Here is a 13,532-nt window from a genome sequence, read left to right on the forward strand (position 1 = left end):
CACGTAAAAACCCCTGTGGGACTAAATTCCGGCACCTTAGCGTCTCCGAAAACCGTAAAAGAAGTTAGCGGGACGTAAAGCCAATAACATTATTTAAAACTAAATATGTGCTTATCGATGCTGCTTTTGACAGTGGGAGTAGTCTCTACTGCTATTTTGGGGTAGGACCCTACAGCTAAATAGGGTCCAGTAAGTGATTTAGGACGCATCTGAATGAGTTTTTGTTACTGGAGTTATAATATTCAAGGCACGTACTAGAGAAATCCATTATCAAACGAAAGGCGATATGAAACCAAATACAGGCAAAAGATTGGGACTGAATTATATTTTACCGAGCTCGATAGCTGCTGTCGCTTAATTAAGTGTGGCCACTATCCAGTATTCGGGAGATAGTGGGTTCGAACCCCACTGTCGACAGCCCTGAAGATGGTTTTCCGTGGTTTCCCATTTTCACACCAGGCAAATGCCGTGGCTGTACCTTCATTAAGGCCACGGCCGCTTCCTTCCCAGTCCTTTTTTGTTCAAATCACGTAGGCCTACATTGATAGCTGAGTATAATAAAACTCGCTTCAAAATAGGACAAATAGATATAGTTGAGTTGTTATATCTCTGGTCACCTATCCAATTACAAACCACAAGTCATGAGAGCAACAAACAGACATCACAATAACACAGGTTAGTGAACCGTTTCCTCACACCAGCCAGTGAAGGCTACTTCTAGACCCGGAAAGTGATATAGTTCATGGAATGGGTTTCCGTTGTTTTTCATTTCTTCTCCACTTAAATACTGGAATAAGTTAAAGTAATTTTTCAAGTCCACCGTCACATTTTGCCCAACACCAGGTCCAAATAATGCAAATAAACCTACTACAATAGACACAGCAATAATAGAAATCACCGAGCGAGTTGGCTACATGGTTTAATAATAATTATTATACTATTTGCTTTACGTCCCACTAACTACTTTTAGGGGTTTCTGAGACGCCGAGGTGCCGGAATTTAATCCCGCAGGAGTTCTTTTACTTGTCAGTAAATCTACCGACACGAGGCTGACGTATTTGAGCACCTTCAAATTCTACCGGACTGAGCCAGGATCGAACCAGCCAAGTTGGAGTCAGAAGGCCAGCGCCTCAACCGTCTAAGCCTGGCTACATGGAAAGGTCACATAGCTGCCAGCTTGCATTCGTGAGATAGTGGGATCGAGTCCCGTTATCGGCAGCTCTAAAAATTAAAAATGCTTTCCTGTTGTTTCCCATGTTCGCACCAGGCAAATGCTGGGGCTGTACCTTAATTAAGGCCATGGTCGCTTCCATTCCAATCCTAGCTCTTCCGTACAACATCGTCGCCATAAAAATTGTCTGTGTGCAACGTAAAACAGATAACAATAGAAATAACACTAAACATCATGTAAGATAATTTCCATTATATGCAGTAAATAAGCGGAGCTGATGATTGTCATATCTATAAAACTTAAAATAAACCAACTAATTACGCATAGCCCATACCTTCTCAGTACACAACGCATGTTCTTGAGTCAAGTTCCTAAATGTCAATGTGTTGCTAGATCTGGACAAGATTATGGCCCTCAACAATTTGATTTTTTTTTGCAATAGAAATATAAAAATATCTTCTTCTTCTTCCTCATCTGTTTACCCTCCAATGTCAGTTTTTCCCTCGGACTCAGCGAGGGATCGCCCCTCTACCGCCTCAAGGGCAGTGTCCTGGAGCTTCAGACTCTGGGTCGGGGGATACAGCTGTGGAGAATGACCAGTACCTCGCCCAGGCGGCCTCAGCAGTTAGGTATCAATCCCAGCATTTGCCTCGAGGAGAAGTGGGGGAAAACCACGGAAAACCACTTCCAGGATGACTGAGGTGGGAATCGAACCGACCTCTACTCAGTTGACCTCCCGAGGCTGAGTGGACCCCGTTCCAGGCCTCGTACCACTTTTCAAATTTCGTGGCAGAGCTGGGAATCGAACCCGGGCCTCCTGGGGGTGGCAGATAATCACGCTAATCACTACACCACAGAGGCAGACAGATAAAAATATTAATGAGTTAAATGCCACCTAACTGTGTAGTTATCTGCCATCGGCATCTGGTGGCACTTATCAGAAGATAAAAATCGGTATTAATGTGGTAACGGAGACCGAATGTATAAAATTAGAATAAGAACTAGACTTTAATCCTTTAATAATAATAATAATAATAATAATAATAATAATAATAATAATAATAATAATAATAATAATAATAATAATAATAATCGGGCTGAGGGGCTCAGACGGTTGAGGCGCTGGCCTTCCGACCCCAACTTGGCAGGTTCCATCCTGGCTCAGTCCGGTGATATTTGAAAGTGCTCAAATACGTCAGCCTCGTGTCAGTAGATTTACTGGCACATAAAAGAACTGCTGAGAGACTAAATTCCAGCACCTCTACGCCTCCGAAAATCGTAAAAGTAGATAGTGGGACGTAAAGCCAACAATAATAGCCCGCCTGGTGACCACGGTCGTTAAGGCGTTGAAGTATAAACTGCCTGACATCATGGTTAGCCGGTTCAAGTCCCGTTGGTAGAAAAAAATGTCACCATCAGAATGTTGGCCGGCGGCGTAGAGGTGGTCGTATACAATTTCTAGTCGCTAGATTGCGTATCTAAAAGCTTGGATTAAATTCCAAACATATCCGCATTGCTCACATGGAATGAGTGCATACGACGTTGCTGATAGTAATTCGTCCGTCGGATGGCGACGTTAAGCCTTGAGCAGACCCCTTGGTGCTATTCGACAGGTGTAGGCTATGTACCGGCACCTGGTTTCACCCTCTCCCTTCCTACTATTATATGTCACGTCATTCATTTCACTTCATTAACTCCTCTAATGTGGTTGCCGTCAGGAAGGGCATCCGGTCATTAAAAAACCGCGTCATTACAGATTCATCTCACCTCATACCCGATCCGGTAGAGAATCGGGACAAGGGTTCGATAAATAATAATAATAATAATAATAATAATAATAATAATAATAATAATAATAATAATAATAATAATAATAATACATACATACATACATACATACATACATACATACATACATACATACATACATACATTATCATTATAGACTGTTATGCCTTTCAGCGTTCAGTCTGCAAGCCTCTGTGAATTTACTAAACGTCGCCACAATCCTCAATTTGCAACTAGTGTTGTGGCCTCATTTAGTTCTATACCTCTTATATAATAATAATAATAATAAAATAATAATAATAATAATAATAATAATAATAATAATAATAATAATAATAATAATAATAATAATAATAATAATAAATTGAACTTGTGTCCTGGTCTCGAGGCGGTGCAGCTCTTTTCAGGCACACCTCCAACGGAGGTGAGCTGCATGTACCATTTAAACCACACACCAGCCCTCCTGCCATTCTTAAATCTCTGGCAGTACCAGCAATCGAACCCGGGCCCCCGGGGACGGCAGCTAATAATGCCAAACGTCACGCTATGGAGGCGGACATAGTAGTAGTAATAATAATAATAATAATAATAATAATAATAATAATAATAATAATAATAATAATAATAATAATAATAATAATTTGCCAGTTGCTTACAAGATATTTTCAACAATACTACTAAACAAAGTTAAATCGACACTGGACAGTCAATTGCGTGAATATCAAGGTGGATTTAGACAGGGAAGATCTTACTCTGAACAGATTTTCAACCTGAAATCTATAATTCGACACAGATTAATAAACTCCAAAGACATAGTTGTAACATTTATTGACTTTAAAAAAGCTTTTGACTCTGTTGATAGGGAAACCCTAGATAAAGTAATCCGGGAATTTGGAGTTAAAACTAAATTGGCAAACCTAATTCGTGAAACACTTACAGACATTATCTCGAAAGTAAAATTTATGGCTGAAATATCTCGACCTTTCAAAATAAAAACAGGTGTCAGGCAGGGCGATGGTCTATCTCCACTCCTTTTCAATTGTGTCATGGAGAAAATTGTAAGAATTTGGAATGAAAAACTGAAAGAATCCAAAATATTGCCATTCATGCTGGGGAAGAAGAACAAAGGTGTTGCAATAAATTGCCTAGTATTTGCAGATGATTTTGCCATACTTTCAGAAAGCCTTACAGATGCAGCAATGCAAATCAATCTCCTTGAAAAGACAGCCAACATGACAGGCTTGAGAATCTCTGCCGAGAAAACAAAATTTTTGACGAATATAAAAAGTGCCCCAAAGTTTTTAGTAACGGATATTGGTCAAATAGAAAAGGTAAAGAAATTCAAATATTTGGGTGAGACAATTCAAGAAAATGGTTTAGAAAAATCTGCTATAGAGGAGAGGATACAAAAGATGGAAAGAGCTTACGGTATAACTAAGAATACTTATAACAAAAAGTGCTTATCAAGAAAACTTAGAATAAAGCACTACAACAAAGTAGTGAAACCAGATTGCCTTTATGCCAGCGAATGTCTAGCACTGAACTACAAGCTCGATAAATTAGAAATATTAGAAAGAAGAATTGTAAGGAAAATATTAGGTCCTTTAAGAATTGCTGAGTTTTGGAAATTAAGAAGTAACAATGAAATTTACCAGAACATAGAAAACATATCAGAAACAATAAGAAAAAGGAGATTGCTATTTCTTGGACACGTTTACAGAATGGATAACAACAGACTAACTAAACGAATCTTCAAGTACCTTTGGGAAAAGAAATCAACTACCACCTGGATTCAAGAATTCAACAAAGACCTGGAAAGGAGCAACATACGAGAAGAAGAATTATTGGAAAGAAAGATTTTTAGGAAGAAAGTCTTACAAATGGAAGGATTCCAAGGGAGGAAGGAAAAGAAAACAGGCACAAAGTGGACTGAAGACAGGAAAAAGAAGCACAGTGAAACAATGAAATAATCCTGGAAGAAAAGGAAAGAACTAAGGAGGAAGAATTGAAATTGTAACGCGGTCCTTAGAAGGCCGGAACGCAATAATAATAATAATAATAATAATAATAATAATAATAATAATAATAATAATAATAATAATAATAATAATAATGGCTTAATATCCTTTCAATTGGTGTAGATTTTAAGACACATCGATGTGCCAGAATTTTGTCGCGCAAGATTTCTTTAACCTGCTGGATATCAAGAACATTGAGCTGCCACATTTTAACACCCTCAAATGCCATCGATCTCTGCCAGGATCGAAACCACCCCCCCCCCCATCTGTCAAGGAGACAGAAGGTCAACGATTAACCAAAATGGGCGTTATGGCTAAGGCGGTCGCGGTTTGATTCCAGGCCAATTCACATTGGGATTTTTAAATTTAAAAGTCACTTCTATGTCGTTTAGATTCCACGTAAAAACTACAGGTTCCGTGGCTACGCAGTTTTACAAGTATGTTAAGAAGAACCTAATCTAACCGACTGTGTCACTGAGGTCGGTGGTAATTAAGATCATAAGTAGATTTACAGCGAAGTTATAGAACATCTTGTTCTTAAGGCAAATATTCTGGCGCTCCAGTACCTGTGAAGAGTGATGATAAACTGAAGGGAAGTGGAACAAATAGCATTTAATTTCTCGGACTGTGAAGCAGATGTCGACAGTCGGCACAGAAATGTAAACAATTTTGCCATTGCCGAGAGAGTTTATTGAAGGAAATTGGAAGTTCAATGTTAGATGTAGCCCGCTCTCGATGAGATCCCGAGCCACCACTACTTCTAACACTAGGACATCCTCCGAAGCTACTTTGAACGGTGGGTATAGGTTCCATCATAAAATCTCTTGGAATATATTTAGTAATAAAAGAGAGTTTCTAGAGCACTTATTATCTGTAGTGTTTAAGATATATTTAAGCAGCATAGTGTAATAACTCACCGAGCTCGATAGCTGCAGTGCTTAAGTGCGGCCAGTATCCAGTAATCGGGAGATAGTGGGTTCGAGCCCCACTGTCGGCAGCCCTAAAGATGGTTTTCCGTGGTTTCCCATTTTCACACCAGGCAAATGCCGGGGCTGTACCTTAATTAAAGCCACGGCCGCTTCCTTACACTTCATAGGCCATTCCTATCCCATCGTCGCCATAAGACCTATCTGTGTCGGTGCGACGTAAAGCAAATAGCAAAATTAGTGTAATAACTCTCAACAGCGCGCTCAAAAAGTGAGATGGAAGGACGTGACAGCTGTCTAATATCATTGCTGGCTTCTCATCAAAGTGTGCCGGAATGAATAGCTCAGGCGGTGGAGCATTGGCCTTCTAAACCCAACGTAGCAGATTCGTTGTCGGTAGACATATTGGCACGTAGAAGAAACTCTTGCGGGACAAGCAACATCCTGGCATCTCAGCGTCTCCCAAAACCACAAAAATGACCGAGCTCGATAGCTGCAGTCGCTTAAGTGCGGCCAGTATCCAGTATTCGGGAGATAGTAGGTTCGAACCCCACTGTCGGCTGCCCTGAAAATGGTTTTCCGTGGTTTCCCATTTTCACACCAGGCAAATGCTGGGGCTGTACCTTAATCAAGGCCACGGCCGCTTCCTTCCCACTCCTAGCCCTTTCTTGTCCCATCGTCGCCATAAGACCTATCTGTGTCGGTGCGACGTAAAGCAACTAGCAAAAAAAAAAACCACAAAAATGTAGTTGGTGGGACGTAAAACCAATAACAGTATTATGAATAACAATAATAATAAATAATCACCTGCTCACTAGACCGATGTCCTGATTGAGTAATTCTGGAGAACAGCGAGCACTCGGCGTGCTCTCCACAAACTGTGCAACAAAGGAGAGAAACCCAGCGTTTTGCTGCTTCGCTTGCGACAGTAAAACTGCCGCGAGTCAGCTGATCACGTCGTACCCTGCTCAATCAGCGATAAAGAGGACCGCAGAAGAAGTGTAATGGCATTGTGCATTTAAGGATAGAAGTTCCACATGAGGAGCTATAGTCATATCTGATAAGTTAGAGAGGTGAACTTAAGGATATTGCCATAACAAAGCTTTATTGTTGACAATAGTGTTTCATTTGTTTCAGTTAAGATGCTTAATATCTTTTTTCGGTACTACCACATTTGGCAACAAAGTTCGAAACACAGATATATGAGATGAAGCGAGATTTCGTGCAGCGTTTGAAGAAAATAAGGATCCGAAAAAGGCAAAGAGCGAAGGCAACGGTCGTTTCTCTTCTCTTCTCTTCTCTTCTCTTCTCTTCTCTTCTCTTCTCTTCTCTTCAAGCCCGTGACGTTTGTATAAATTGTCCGGTTAAGGCGCTGGCTTTCTGAGACCAAGTTGACAGGTTCGATCATGATTCAGTTCGGTGGTATTTGAAGCTGCTCAAATATGTCACCCCCTCCCCCTTTGTAGGTAGATTTACCGGAACGTGAAAGAAATCCCGTGGGACAAAATTTCAGCACCTCGGCGTTTCCAAAAACCGTCAAAAATGTCGTTAGTGGGACGTAAACACATTATTATTATTATTATTATTATTATTATTATTATTATTATTATTATTATTATTATAAACTGTCAGGGCCTGTGTTACTGTTATGTCTATGGACTTGTGTATTGGCAGATATTTACACCCTGGATTCAGTTAAATACTGTGGGACATGTCATAAGGCACTATTACAGAATTAATAATAATAATAATAATAATAATAATAATAATAATAATAATAATAATAATAATAATAATAATAATAATAATAATAATAATAATAATAATAATAATAATTCACAGCCTTTTTCCAGTTCCAACCGGGTCAGGAATTGAATGAACGGAGCCCCCATCTAGTGGCGAGGATAGGAACTGTGCCGGCTGCCGATGCCTGTCGCACTCCTCTGGGGTAATGATTGATGATTGACAGATGGAATGAAATGAAATTATATTGGAGAGTGTTGCTGGAATGAAAGATGAAAGGTAATACCGGAGTACCCGGAGAAAAACCTATCCCACCTCCGCTTTGTCTGGCACAAATCTCACATGGACTGACCGGGATTTGAACCGCAGAACCCAGCGGTGAGAGGCTGGCATGCTGCCGCCTGAATCACGGATGCATAATAATAATAATAATAATAATAATAATAATAATAATAATAATAATAATAATAATAATAATAATAATAATAATAATAATAATATCATGTGTAATGGTGCTGCGTCATTTGTCGGCTAATACAGAAGATCTGTACTTCCTTTATGGCTTCCGAGGAATAATAGTGGTTCTACTTGTGGTGTTATCTTGTGATTTTGTTGTTGTATAACAGGGTTTTTGATTAATATTTAATATGAATTTCATGATGTAAATGTCCGGCACCTTGGAAAATACGACAATTATTCCATAGATAACACGATCTAGAGTTGACATAACTGCACTCATTTTGTTTCTGTTGTCATCAATTCCATAGAAACTACGAATAAGATATGCTATATTCCTTTTACTATCAGCGTTGCCAAGGTCACACTGCCGGCCACTATTGTAGCCATTCTTAAGACTGGCAATGTGATGCATATGTATTTGATGCATATGTATTGGACAGCATAATACATTATTACCTGGTCAGCTCACGTGGGGGTTTAGTTCCGAACTGAGTACGAACTAAGCATAACCCTGCGTGAGACACTGGGATGGGCCCCTCAACCCCGACACGGCGCGTCCCAATGGCTAATAGGGGAAGTCTCCTGTAGATGTACAGGACAAGTGTGAATACGACGTAGTAAAATAAGCACTCGCGGATCAACTGAGGAAACTAGAACTGTGGTCAACGGCTTCGATGGCAGAAGAGGACATATGTCTCAATGGCTGAGAGGGCGGAAGAACCAAAAATAAAATCCACCTCGCGTCTGACTCGGATCGAGCGGCGAAGTGGTCAGCGTCTGTTTACCTAGTAGGTACGGCTGTATAGTTACGTTCCAGGAACTAGCAATCCCTGGTCCTAATTCCCCAGTGGAAACACTGGACCAATCTTTGATTACAAGCTATGATGATTCGTGAGAGTAAAATCAGCATTACCCCAGGTGGAAACCAATCCACCCGTCATGAGGCGGCTACTGGGTATTCGGAATCTGGGGAACCCAGGCAATCACGAACACAGAGAAAGTCTGAGTTCTCTGGCAAACTAACATCCAAAACCTTCACATACATTGGCATGTTGAATGTAAATACATTAATCCAACCCGGTAAATTGCACAATCTTGTGACAGAACTAGATCAACAGAAAATCCAGATACTTGCCCTGCAGGAAACAAGATTCACTGATGAGGACACAAATGATTATGGAAACTACCGGATCTTCAAGAGTAAAACGGACAGGAGAGTTGGTAAGGGAACTCCCTTACTAGGAATGGCCTTCATGGTACATAAAAGTATAGTAGGCTCAATAAAAGACGTCACTCCCATAAGCAAACGGCTCATGACAATGCGAATCCAATGTGCTAACAAGAAATATGCAATAGTGAACGTACATGCACCCACTAACGCTGACTATAAGAAAGAACCGCAAAAAACTGATGCAGTCTGGGCTAAACTTGAGAAAATCATGGCGAAGATTCCAAAAGAGGATACAAAAATTTTGCTGGGCGACTTTAACGCACAAATTGGTAAAGAAAAAGAACACCAGAAAACTGTTGGCAAATTCCCTGCTCACAGATTCACTAACAAAAACGGGTTGAGACTCATTGAACTGTGTCAACAAAACAATCTTAAAATCATGTCAACTTCTCTGAGAAAACTAGCAAGATACCCGCGCTTCGCTACGGTATTATACTGAAAATTATAATTGAATACTTATGGTTTTAGATACATAATCCGCCGAAATTCACGATCCGACTCGTTTCCTGCGAGAATCCGCCAAAATTCGCGATCTGACTCGTTTTCTAATAGATTACGGCAAGTTTCCTCCCATTTTCAATCTTTCTTTCCAGCAATCGATTTCGTACTTGCCGGGCTAGGTCCAGGTATTCCACCCGGTCAGTTGGGTCCCTAAATCTTTGCCATCTCTTCCTATAAGCATTTTTAATATGGATCAAATCCTTCAGGAGATCCGGCGTGGTGTCGTCTTGGGTGCCTTGGCGGTACTGAACCCGCGGCAGGACTGCATTCTTAGTCATTACCCGTCCAGGACCCGTTTCCAGCGCGGTCCGCACATTTGACGACGGTCCAGAACATTATTATTATTATTATTATTATTATTATTATTATTATTATTATTATTATTATTATTATTATTATTATTATTATTATTATTATTATTATTATTATAGATGTTCTGGACCCCACAGCAAGATGCAAGACCGCTACTTGGCGGTAAATTACATCTGCTGCCATTGTCATTGTTGGAAATGTGACCAGGAACATTGTCGCGCGTAGGCAAGTGTGCGGGATTTCTGGCGATACGAATTACATTCTTCTGTGCGTTATTGACCTTATTATGGAGGTGAACAATTTGACGGTAAATCTCATTCCTATCGTTAATTTCAGAGGTGTTTAAATTTTTATTTATATGCCAGGAGAATCTACTGTAATCTAAGAACGTTCTGCGAAGAAAAAGATGGCTCTTGAAAACGAACCCAGGAAAGATTAAAAATGATCGGTTTATGAACAGAATAAGTACATCGAAAATCTATAGCCTGTTTCCAGTCATTCGACAGGGTCAGGAATGGAATGAATACAGCCCCATCTACTGGCGACAATAGGAATTGTGCCGGCTGCCGAAGCACTCCTCTGGGCCAATGATCGATGAATGACAAATGAAATGAAATATTGGACAGTGTTGCCGAATTGAATGATGACAGGGAAAACGGGAGTATCCGGCGAGAAGCCTGTCCCTCCTCCGTTTTGTCCAGCACGAATGTCACATTGAGTGACCGGGATTTGAACCACGGAACCCAGCTGTGAGAGGCCGGCGCGCTGCCGCCTGCGCAACGGAGGCTCCTTATAAGTACATTATGAACAGTAAAATCAATTGGTCTCACCTCCTTTTACACCCCACCGCCGTTAATTTTATTTACCCCCACCCCACAAAGTTTAAAAGAAGGCATGTTTCTTTATGTATAAAGGAGATTCAAAACATAAATGTTCGCGTCTATTACCTTCGGTTTTGAGATATAAGTATCCCCATAAAAATAGTTCACTTTTTTCACTTCCTTTCACAATCCGTCCCCCTCCCCCCGTAAGTGAATTTTCCGGCAAAAAAAATGTTTCTTTAATAGTAAAGGATCTTCTAAATACCAATTATCACAACTCTAAATTCTTCAGTTTTTGATTTATGTGTCCTCGTGAATGGAATTCAACTCCTTTTCACTCCCGCCCCCCAAGATGATTCCCCCCCCCCCCAAACGCGTTTTTCTTTGTTTTTAAAGCAGATTCCAAATATCAAATTTCACATCTGTAACGTCTTCATTTTTGAGATATCAGTATCCTAATTAAAAGAATTCAACAACATTTTCAGTCACTTTTACCCCCCCGCCCCTCCACCCAAGTGGTATTTCGGAAAACTAAAAATACACGTTTCTTGATTTTTAATAGAGATAAAAAAATACCATTTTTCACTTTTGTAACATGTTAAGTTTTTTTAGATATACTGTAGAAATTCTCATTTTAAAATATCACCCCCTTTTTAGTTCCTCATAAGTGAAGGTTCCAAAAAAAATCACCTAAGTTTCTTTACATTTACAGGAGATTCCAAATACCACATTTTACGTCTGTAACATTTTACGTTTCTCAGGTATTCTGTAGATATAGTCCTTCAAAAAAATCACCCCGATTTCTTACTCCTGTTTAACCACCATTAATTGAATTTTCCAAAAACAAATAAAAATACGTGTTTCTTTTCTTTTTTAAAGAAGACCCCATATACAAATTTTCAGTTCTGTAATATCTTCAGTTTCTGAGATATATGTATCCTCATTAAAGGCATTCAACCCATTATTCAACCTTTTACACCGCTCCTATTGGGATTTACAGAAAACAAAAAAATACGTGGTCCTTTATTTTTAACGGAGATTCTAAATATCAATTTTTACATCTGCAAAATTTTAAAGTGTTGAGATATAGATACAGTAATTTTAAAATTCCACCCCCTTTTCACCCCCACTATTTGGATTTTCCAAAAGCAAAAAAAAATTGTTTCTTTATTTTTAAAAGAGTTCCCAAATACCAATTTTCAGGTCTGGAATATCTTCAGTTACTGAGATATAAGTATCCTCATTAAAGGCGTTCAACCCCTTTCTCACCCCCTCCTATTGGGATTTTTGGAAAAAAAAACACGTTTTTTACTTTTTAAGGAGATTCTAAATACCAATTTTTACATCAGTAAACTTTTCAATTTTTAAGATGTAGATACACTCAATTTAAAAATTCATACCCCTTTTCATCCCCCCCCCCCAATATTTGTATTTTCCAAAAACGAAAAAATACCTGTTTCTTTATTTTTAAAGTAGATTCCAAATACCAATTTTCAGGTGTGTAATATCTTCAGGTTCTGAAATATAAGTAGCCTCATTTAAAGGCATTCAACCCATTTTTCACCCTTTTCCACCCTTCCTATTGTGATTTTCCGAAAACAAAAAAATACGTGTTTCTTTATTTTTAAAGGAGATTCTAAATACCTATTTTTACATCCATAAACTTTCAAAATTTTGAGATATAGATACACTCATTTTAAAAATTCACCCCCTTTTCACCCCCCCCATAATTGGATTTTCCAAAAACAAAAATACGTGTTTCTTTATTTTTAAAATAGATCCCAAACACCAGTTTTCAGGTCTGGAATATCTTCAGTTTCTGAGATATAAGTATCCTCATTAAAGGCATTCAACCCCTTTTTCACCCGTTTACACCCCTCCTATTGGGACTTTCCGAAAACAAAAAAATGCGGGTTTCTTTATTTTTAACGAAGATTCTAAATACCAATTTTTACATCTGTAAACTTTCAAAGTTATGAAATATAGATACAACCCCCATTTTCACCCTCCCTTTATTTGGATTTTCCAAAAACAAAAAAATACGTGTTTCATTATTTTTAAGGAAGATCAAATGTACAAATTTTCAGGTCTGTAATACGTTCAGTTTCTGAGATATAAGTATCGGTATCCTGATTAAAGGTATTCAACCCTTTTCTCACCCTTTTTCACCCCTCCAATTGGGATTTTCTGAAAACAAAAAAATATGTATTTCCTTATTTTTAAAGAAGATTCTAAATACCAATTTTTACATCTGTAAACTTTTATAAAGTTTTGAGATATAGAAACACTCATTTTAAAATTTCACCCCCCTTTTCACCCCCTTAGCGACGGGATATCCAAGAATCCTCCCTTAGCGAGCACCTACATGTTAATATGAATGTATCCCCAAAATTTTATTTCTTAATGTCCAGTAGTTTTGTCTCGGCGATGATGAATCAGTCAGTCAGTCAGTCAGGACAAGTTATTTTATATATATAGATTTCCACGGAAACAGAAAACCTGGAGGTCTCCCGTTCCAGGGATCGGTGAATTTCAAATCGATCACATTGCCATATCTCATCC

General features: G+C 39.0%; 1 protein-coding gene across 1 annotated transcript in view; it reads right to left on the bottom strand.

Moving 5' to 3' along the window:
• The window catches only part of LOC136863206 (lipase member H-A), a 286,766-nt gene extending 279,966 nt beyond the window's left edge, over positions 1–6,800 (bottom strand). The window contains exon 1 of the mRNA XM_067139572.2: positions 6,711–6,800. The gene's annotated coding sequence lies outside the window, so the exon portion shown is untranslated. The remainder of the gene's footprint in view (positions 1–6,710) is intronic.
• Between the last annotated feature and the right edge of the window lie 6,732 nt (positions 6,801–13,532).

Source organism: Anabrus simplex, chromosome 2 (assembly GCF_040414725.1).
Source record: "Anabrus simplex isolate iqAnaSimp1 chromosome 2, ASM4041472v1, whole genome shotgun sequence".
Classification (NCBI taxonomy): domain Eukaryota; kingdom Metazoa; phylum Arthropoda; class Insecta; order Orthoptera; family Tettigoniidae; genus Anabrus; species Anabrus simplex.